The sequence below is a fragment of the Gorilla gorilla genome, chromosome 14 (genome assembly GCF_029281585.2).
Source record: "Gorilla gorilla gorilla isolate KB3781 chromosome 14, NHGRI_mGorGor1-v2.1_pri, whole genome shotgun sequence".
NCBI lineage: Eukaryota > Metazoa > Chordata > Mammalia > Primates > Hominidae > Gorilla > Gorilla gorilla.
Window position 1 is genome coordinate 56757553 of NC_073238.2, and position 9753 is coordinate 56767305.

The 9753-nt window shown below is 40.7% G+C and overlaps 1 long non-coding RNA gene across 1 annotated transcript in view; it reads left to right on the forward strand.

Annotated features, from left to right (window-relative positions):
* The window catches only part of LOC134756974 (uncharacterized), a 51122-nt gene extending 41572 nt beyond the window's left edge, over window positions 1-9550 (forward strand). Inside the window, exon 3 of the long non-coding RNA XR_010130546.1 lies at window positions 8231-9550. This is a non-coding gene — a long non-coding RNA (uncharacterized lncRNA). The remainder of the gene's footprint in view (window positions 1-8230) is intronic.
* The last annotated feature ends 203 nt before the right edge of the window (window positions 9551-9753 follow it).

Genomic DNA, 9753 nt, shown 5'->3' on the forward strand with positions numbered 1-9753 from the left:
TTGCTTTAGCTAACACTTGCTCTGCCTGATTCTTGCATATCTCGATGGCTCTGTTATAAAGCACAGTAGTGACTAAATCAGTAGAAAACACTGCAGCCACTCCATGGGTCAGGGGGCTGGAGGGGATGATATTTAAGGACCCTTCTGTCCCTGAATTGTTCTAAGCCTATTAAAAAACCAACAAAATAAGACAACAAAAAAGGAAAAAGCTCACTTCCAGAAGCAGTCTTTTCTGTGGAAAAAAAAAAAAATTCATCAAACTGTTATTTGGCATCTTGTTGAAAAGGCACAGTTAAAAAAAAAAGATTATGAGATAAGTTTTTTTAATTTGCATTTCTACAAGTTGCTTTGCTGTCATCTAGAAATGGCTGAAGCCTTATGTTTCGGATCTTAGCATGAGTCAGGAGGGGCTTAGCTTCTGCCCCCAACCCTTATCCACCTGCTGATGGTGATGGGGAGGCTTTTGCATTTGTCTCCATGTCAGCTGACCCTTGGGCTTGGGTTCTGGAGCCTGCAATGTCCCTCACAGGGACAGGGACTGATCCTGGAAATGGCCTGGCAGTGTACTCACCCAGCGGGGTGAACTCAGGCAACCGACAACTTGGTGACTTCGACAGACGTTTTTGTCTCAAAGCCTTGGGCACCTTGCCCTGCTGTCTCGCATGCGGAGGGTGATGCCTGGCACCCTGCCTGGTGCCACCAGGAATGAGTATAGCCCCAGGGAGTACTGCCAAGTCATGTCGGTGAGCTGCTTTCTGGGGGCCAACTGGCCACTGGATAAATGTGTTGGTCGGCGTGTTCAGAACAGTCAGGGGTCACACTAGCTTAAGTATCTCACTGCTTTATGTGGCTGTAACTTCTAAGTCTATGTTCTGTGTTTCAAGCCATTTTGTTTATACATTGCATTTGCTTCATTGTGCAATTGTGGTGACTGAGGGGGTTCATTGGACAGAAGCCATAGGTTTCACGGTTGTGTCTGTAGCAAAATATTAGTGGGAAAACATGCTGCCCCGAGTGTATTCTGGTTCAACTCTGAAGATTGAAGTCACCTAAACAATAAATAAGAGATAAACCGTGCCAGTCAACAACAGATTACATAGACCCACTTTTGGTAAAGCATGGTGCAGTTGAAAAGCACTGAGCTTGTAGTCAGGAAGCCTCTGCATATTCTGCTTCACCATTTATAAGCTGGGCCCTTGAAATGTTTTCAATGTATTTTAAATTTGGTACTGTTCCTATTTTAATAACTTTATTTTGTATTGAAGTATCTCTCAAATTAAAAAGAAAATGAGTGAAGAGGTTGCAAATTTATCAGGTTACTTAAGTCTTTGTGCCTCAATTTCCTTACCTGTATAATCGAGTTCATTTATTCATTCAATACACAGCAGTTGAATATTTTCTCTCTGCTAGGCACTGGCCTGGGTCCTGAGGGTACAATGGGGAAGAAGACTGGGTCCTGCTCCTGTTCCAGGGAACAGAGTCATTATTCAGGGACAAATCCCAGAGCAAAGAACAAGGTGCTCTTGCAGAGAAAAGAACCCAGAGTTATTGGAATATGGAGGCCAAAGAAAGTTATTCTGCTGGGACCTTAAGCTCCATCTAGAGGTGATGTTTTGAGCTGAGCTAAAAAGATGAGCTGGGATCCTGTCAAGACTTGGAGCAGGAGCAGGGTGAGTGCATTCTGAACAAAGGGGAAAGTGTGTTTGGTCACACGAGGCAATGAAAGAGTATCTGGAAACAGGGAGATGCTGCTCCTGGAGAAAGACAGAGTGGCAGAAGTGCAAAGCGCAGCAGCAGTGAGGTGTTGTGCCTGTACTACCTTACTTCACAGAGGTGCTGGGACCATCAACTATGACAACACTCTGCAGGCTAGGAAAATGATTAACAGAGGTTTTTTTTTTTTTTTCTGATTGTGAAAACAACCTAGTTTTATTGTAGTTAATTTAGGAAATACACGTTAGTATTAAAAATAAAAAACCCTCCAGAATCTCTCCCTGGAGAAAGAACTGTAACTTTTGGATGTGTTTCTTAACACCTAGGTGTGATTCCTTGTTACTCTCTGTGATGTTTAAACTGAGACCTAAAGATTAAGAAGGGAGTGGTGGCAGAGACATGGGAGGTGCCTCCAGGCAGAGATGAGCTTGTGGAAGGCCCCGAGAGGGGAGAGACCAGCCTGTGGAAGGACCTGGAAGAAGATCAGGGGGCTGGAGTCAAGGGTGAGAGCAGGAGCAGTGGGATGAAGTTGCAGGTTGGCAGCCAGATCACATGGGACCTTGTGGGGCATGCCCAGCATTTGGGCAACTGGGAAGTTTGATGAGTTTTGACCAGGAAACTGATATGCCGTGGTCTTTCTTTTCCCAAAGACCACTGATTGTGGGAGGCAGGTGTGGAAGCAGGGAGACCAGATAAATTCTCGTGAAAGATTATGGTGGCAGTGGAGATAGAAAGCATTACATTTAAGGCCAACTTGGGGGATGTGATTGACAGGATTTGGTGATAGAGTGCCATGGGAGCTGAGGAAGGAGAAACTGAGGATGAGTAGTCATGGGTTCACAGACGTTAAAGTGCAGATAGTTTTATTATACTCAGATCATAGAAGTGAACTGTAGTTAAGATGTTTCTGATTTCCCCATATTTTATCAATGCTCTATCATCACTTATCACTGATTCTTGTGTTTTTCCACTTTAGGCCTTGAAGAAATGCATGTTGGTTGAGAAGATTGCTTTACTTATCCCCTTTGTTTTCTGACCTTCCTTCTCTCTACCCCTAATTCCAGGAGTTTCCATCCCTTTCTGGGTGCTGGTCAGAACTCATAATTTGGAGCCACACCCATGATGTGGCCTAAAGGGGAGGCAGAGGAGACTTGGATGAGCAGACACAAGACATCCCAAAATGTGCTGGACAGGCAGGGGAAGGGAAGTGCTGCCCTTCCTTCTGATGTGGAACCTGCCCTCCCCACTCCCACATTCTGGATGAATCTCTCGCCTCTCTTGATCTTCTAGGTTAAACCAATATCTGGAGGTAAAGCTGAGTTGCTGAAGGTCTCATGAGTAGATGAGAAAACCAGTCTTAGTGAGTGAGAATGAACTCCAGTCAGCTTTAGAACACTGACAAAACTCAAAGCTGATGGTTTGACATGGAGTTGATGTTAACTGGTTAGGATGACTGGCTGGTGGTGAACTAGAATGTTAGCAGTGGGTATCTCTAACTCGTGAGGTTACAGGTGACATTAATTTTCTTCTTTGTATGTCTGTGTATTTTACAAGTTTTCTGCAATGAGCACGTGCTCTTTAAAAAACCTGATGAAAAATCAGTTTTATTATTGCCATTGCTGTAAAATTATATATACTTCTCTAATTCACCAGTTTTAATAACTATGTGAAATGTGTTTAATTTTAGGGAAAAGATGGCTTAGTTTTTATTGAAAGGAATTACCATTCTGTTTCTTTTGAATAACAGAGCTGAGAGCCCCTAAAAATAGATTGCCTATTTGTAAATCTGCCTTGTATACTTGGAAATTTCTAAGAAAATGCAAATTGAGATTTTACTCAAAATGTTTAAAAATATAAGTAGTAGGCCAGGCATGGTGGCTCAGGCCTGTAATCCCAGCACTTTGGGAGGCCGAGGTGGGCTGATCACGAGGTCAGGAGATTGAGACCATCCTGGCTAACACTGTGAAACCCCGTCTCTACTAAAAATACAAAAAATTAGCCAGGCATGGTGGCGGGCACCTGTAGTCCCAGCTTCAGGAGGCTGAGGCAGGAGAATGGCGTGAACCCGGCAGGTGGAGCTTGCAGTGAGCCAAGATCATGCCACTGCACTCCAGGTGGGTGACGAGCGAGAATCTGTCTCAAAAAAAAAAAAAAAGAAAAAAATAAGTAGTATATCTAAGAACTTTAACCATATGATTATCATATATAAGCTGTGGCATATGTGTGTATGTGTATACGCACATACTTATATATATATATACACACACACACAATATACATTTACATACATAAAATTTACATATATAATATACATTTATACATATATGAAATCTTTGTATCACCCACAGAATTTAACTTAGTACCAGAATATTAGTTTTAGTATCTCAATAATTGGTAAATAATTGTTGGAAGTATGTGCTATTCTGGATTTTACTTATTAAAAATGGTAGGAAATGCAAATGACAGGAGAGAGCTTACTTTAAGTTTTTTTTTTTTTTTTTTTTTTTTTTTTGAGACAGGAGTCTCTCTCTGTCGCTCAGGCTGGAGTGCAGTGGCACGATCTCGGCTCACTGCAAGCTCCGCCTCCCGGGTTCACGCCATTCTCCTGCCTCAGCCTCCTGAGTAGCTGGGACTACAAGCACCCGCCACCACACCTGGCTAATTTTTTTTTGTATTTTTAGTAGAGACGGAGTTTCACCATGTTAGCCAGGATGGTCTCGATCTCCTGACCTCGTGATCCACCCGCCTCAGCCTCCCAAGGTGCTAGGATTACAGGAGTGAGCCACCGCGCCCGGCCAAAGTTTTTAAGCTTTTTAAAAACAGCTGTATGTTTGGATGAAAAAAAATCAAGTAGGTACAAATAAAAGGACTTGATATAAGAGCAGTACATCCAGAAAGGAGATAGAGGCTTTAGTTTACTAAGATCTCAATATGATGTAATGATTAAAAATAAAGAAATATAATTTTAGGCTGCATTAATATAATACAGTATCTTCAACAAGCGATATAGTACTTTTCACTTAAAAACAAGCACTGTGTAGGCCGGGCATGGTGGCTCATGCCTGTAATCCCAGCACTTTGGGAGGCCGAGGTGGGCAGATAGATCACTTGAGGTCAGGAGTTCAAGACCAGCCTGGCCAACATAGTGAAACTCTCTCTACTAAAAATACAAAAATTGGTCAGGTGTGGTGGAGCATTCTTGTAGTCCCAACTACTCAGGAGGCTGAGGCAGGAGAGTCACTTAAGCCTGGGAGGTGGAGGTTGCAGTGAGCTGAGATTACACCACTGCACTCCAGCCTGGGCAACAGAGAGAGAATCCGACTCAAACACAGAAAAAGACAACCAAAAAACCCACCAAACCCTGTGTAATTTTCTTTGAAGAGAAAATATCTTCACATGGTTCAAATATAAAAAAGTATAAAAATATGTTTATTGAAAAATATACACTCCTTTTCTATCCTCTGTCAGCCTGGTTCCCATCTCCCCCAAGAGGTAAGCACTGGTGGTGTCAACTCGTTTACTCTTCTAACGATTTTGTGTAGTTTCAAACATTCTCTTCCTTTTAAACAAATGACAGCATTATGCACAGTGTTCTATACCTCTATGCCTTTTTAAATTAAAAGAGTATTTCAGAAATTATTTAATATAGGTTCTTCTTTATAGCTATATAATATTCCATTGTGTGGATGTACTATGATTAACAAATCCCCTGCTAATAAATAGTTAGGTTTTTCCCTCTTTTCCCTTGGCCAAACAAAGCTTCAGAAAAACATCTTAAAGCATTATGTGTATAAATATATTAGTAAGATACATTTCTAGAAATGGAATTATTAACTCAAAGGGTATATACTTTTTTTTTTTTTCGGAGGTGGAGTCTCGCTCTGTCGCCCAGGCTGGAGTGCAGTGGTGCAATCTCAGCTCACTGCAACCTCCGCCTCCTGGGTTCACACCATTCTCCTGCCTCAGCCTCCTGAGTAGCTGGGACTACAGGCGCCCGCCACCATGTCTGGCTAATTTTTTGTATTTTTAGTAGAGATGGGGTTTCACCGTGTTAGCCAGGATGGTCTCGATCTCCTGACGTCATGATCCACCCACCTCGGCCTCCCAAAGTGCTGGGATTACAGGTGTGAGCCACCGCACCCGGCCCCTCAAAGAGTATATACATTTTTAAAATTATAGAGTTCCTGATAATTTTTCTCTAGGATTAAACAATTTATAGTCCTATTAGCAATGAATAAGAGTAACTATCTATATTCTCACCGACAATGTGTTATCAAACATATAATTCTATAAGTGAAAAGTGGTATTTCGGTGTAGTTTTTGATTTCTATTTCTTCAGTGGAGGGAGGACACACGTGTTTCTAGGTTTCTGGGTCATTCATATTTCCTTTTCTGTGTACTCTCATTCATACATTTTGTCTAGTTTTCTTTTATGTTGGTTATATTACCCCGTTAAAGCTAAACCCTTAGTAGGGTCCAGAAGGCCTTATGATCTGGTACCCAGGTGTGTAAAATTTTCTGTGGATTAGAAAATACCGGAGAAAATTTGTGAGAGATGATAAAAATGGAAAAATGATGCTAAAGCATTCCAAAGGCTATGGCCTGGGTGCTCACTTTTACTTTAAAAACTTCCACATACTGGGAATATTTCCTTGGGAAAATAATTGGATTTCATAGTGGAAATTAGAAGAAAATATTTGTGTTAAGAAAATTCATGTTATCTTCTACTTTGATGGAAATCAACTTTTTCCCCATTAAAAAATATAAATCGTGTTACAGATTCAAGTGCAAGTGATTTTTAAAGTGACATGGCAAAGTGAAATGGAGGATTGGAGCAGTTTTCTGGATAGCCCAGGCTACCACCTGACCACCTCGTCTGATATGTACATGTAATTAACAATTTTTCGTGAGAAGTTTAAATCACTATAGCAGTCAACTGTTTTCCCAAATTCATTCTTCTTTTCTTCTACTCTACTGGATTGTTTTCCTGAGCACAAAGAATTTTGCCACAGCTAAAGTCAGTATTTCTCAGCTTCTTATTGCAGCTAGATGTGGCTGTGTGATTATGTTTTGGCGATGAGATATGAACAAAAATGATATGTGGCACATTCAAGTCCTGACCTGAAAGGATTGTTATGTGAACATCCATTGTGTCTCCTCCCTTTCTGCTGACTGAGATGTAGTTGTGATAGCAGGAACTGGAGGAGCCACTTTGGACTCAGAGATGGAAAACCTGTGTTGAGGAGTCCTGGACTTTTGTGTGAAAACTTCTATTTAAACTATTGTATGTCTGAGTCCTTTGATCACAGCATCTTGTGCTGTATTCCCAAAAGTACAATATCTTTGCTTCATAATAAACTGTCTCCAAATGCAGTGACTTAAAAAAACAATCATTTATTAGCTCCTGATACTGTTGTTTGTCAATATGGTCTATGCTCATCTGGGCAGTTGCCTGGGTTCACTCACATGGCTGCAGGTAGCTGGTGGGTGTGCTAAGGGATAATTGGCTCTGGATGGCCTAATTCATGTGATTGACAGGGGCAGTGGGAGCAACTGAGTTCCATGTCTCTAGCATTTAACAAGTTCAGGCTTCTTCTCATGGTGGCTGGATTCCAAATGTAACCAGAGATAGCAAGCCCCAGTGAGCAATCACTTTTTACACCCCTGCTTGTGTTATACTTGGTAATGCCACACTGGCCAAAAAAAATAACATGGCCAAACCAAGAGTGAATGTGGGAAGGTGTATATTTACAGCAGGGTTTCTGAACAGCAACACTACTGATATTATATTGGGGCTGGAAAATTCTTTGTCTTGCGGGCCATCCTGTGCATTGTAGGACATTCAACAGCATCCCTCGCTTCTACCCCTCAGATATCAGTAACAGTTCAGGCCATAACCTTCACACACCCCAGACCATAACACACAAACATGTCTCTAACATTGCCAATAACATTTGCATGGAAAAATTGCCTTCCGTTGAAAATAACTGGTTTACAGGGAGATGTGAATCTGGTGTGAAACTTTGAGGACTATTAATGCAACAATCTGCCACATACAACAATTGATATAGTCAGTTTATTTTTCTTTGCTGTGTTGTTACTCTTAAATTCGGACACTGTTGCTAATTATCTCCACTGATGTGTATGTTTTTGAAAAGCTGTTGTTTAGTTCAAGGACTCAGCCCTTGTGTTTACAGCTTGATGTTGTTTGTGATTCTGCCTTTTATACTTGGACTACTAGCACAAAACTGGCCTTAGTTACTAGAAAATATTAGTATTGTGATATATTGGATTATTATACTCAAATCTTTGCTTCTTCTCTGTAATAATACATTTCTTCCTGTTGTCAGGTGACTTACCATGCCTCGACTTACCATGCCTCACAGAAGGCAGAATACACATCTTTGCTCCATTGTCCTTGGGCTTGGCCGTGTGACTTGTTTTGACGGATAGAGGGTGGGCATATGTAAATGCCAATTCTGACAGAGGTTTTAAAAGGCTTTGCATGTTTCTGCAGGTCTCTCTTGTGCTCCTGCCTCCTGCCATGAGAACAGCAAGTCCCAGGTAAGAACTAATCCTTCTGCCTAACTCTCCATAGGAGAAAACCTGAACTTGACCTACGGTCTGGAACAGAGCCACCCAGATGACCCACAGACACTGGGAGAGAAATGAAGACTTATTGTTTTAGACTTTGATATTCTGGAATTGATTGTGGCATCATTACGGCAAAAGCTGACTAATACAATTCCACTTTTTATTCTATTAAGTTCTTTTTATTAAAAAAGTATATAACCATTGTTGAAAAATTAGAAAATACAGAAAATCAAAATGAAGAAAAAAATTGGGTAGGAAGACAGGCTCAAACAACTATGATGCAATTACATGTTTATTTACAATTGTGATAAGTGCTATAAAGGGAAAGCCTGTATTCTAGGATAATATTAATATTTAAAAAGAGGGCATAGGCTAGGCATGGTGGTTCATGCCTATAATCCCAGCACTTTGGGAGGCCGAGGCAGACAAATCACCTGAGGTCAGGAGTTTGAGACCACCCTGGCCAACATGGTGAAATCCCATCTCTACTAAAAATACAACAATTAGCTGGGCATGGGGCACATACTTGTAATCCCAGCTGGTCGGGAGGCTGAGGCAGGAGAACCACTTGAACCCAGGAGGCGGAGGTCACAGTGAGCCAAGAGCACACCACTGCACTCCAGCCTGGGCGACAGAGCGAGACTCCATCTCAAAAAAAAAAAGAAGGCATGATATAATCTGGAATCAGGAAAAACTTTCCAAAAGAAATAATGTTATGCATATCATGTATTAAATACATAAAAACTATAATGTTGCATCTATTATAATACACACATACTTTTATATTACAAATAGGTTAGTTCTTATATATATATTTCTTATACATATTTCTCTCATATATAATGTAACATGTATAAGAGAACATAGTACTGAATTTATTCTCTTCAATGGACAATATAAAATTAACATCTTTCCACATTAACAAGTATGTTCTCACATCATCATTTATTTTAATGCCTGTCTCATATTCCAGTGATATGTGTGGGCCATGGTTGATTCAACCCATCCTCTGATGTTGGACATTTGACTTGATTTTTATTTTTTGTCACTCTGAACAATCTTGTAATGAACATTCTAGCAAGGACTCTAACCTGTTTGCTGAAGAGAAATAATTGTGGTGAAAATGAGAAAATTATGTGCTGTGAAGCAAAATTCTATGACATATCCTGACCTTATGTATCCCCTCAGGAAGCATAATGGAAATATTTATGTTTGAAATAAAATTTCTCATGTACTTCCAGCTACACTCAGTGAGTCATTCCTGAAGATCCTTGGGGAAAATTTAGACTATGTTTCTTGGATGAAGATTGATTGGTGGCAGACAGGGGCAGAACATCAAGGGAGATGATATATATGTATAAAGTGGAGGAAACTAGACTATTACTTCTGCTTTTTCAAGTCAAGATGTGATCTGCTGTCATAATATTATATTGCTGGCTTGGCTTT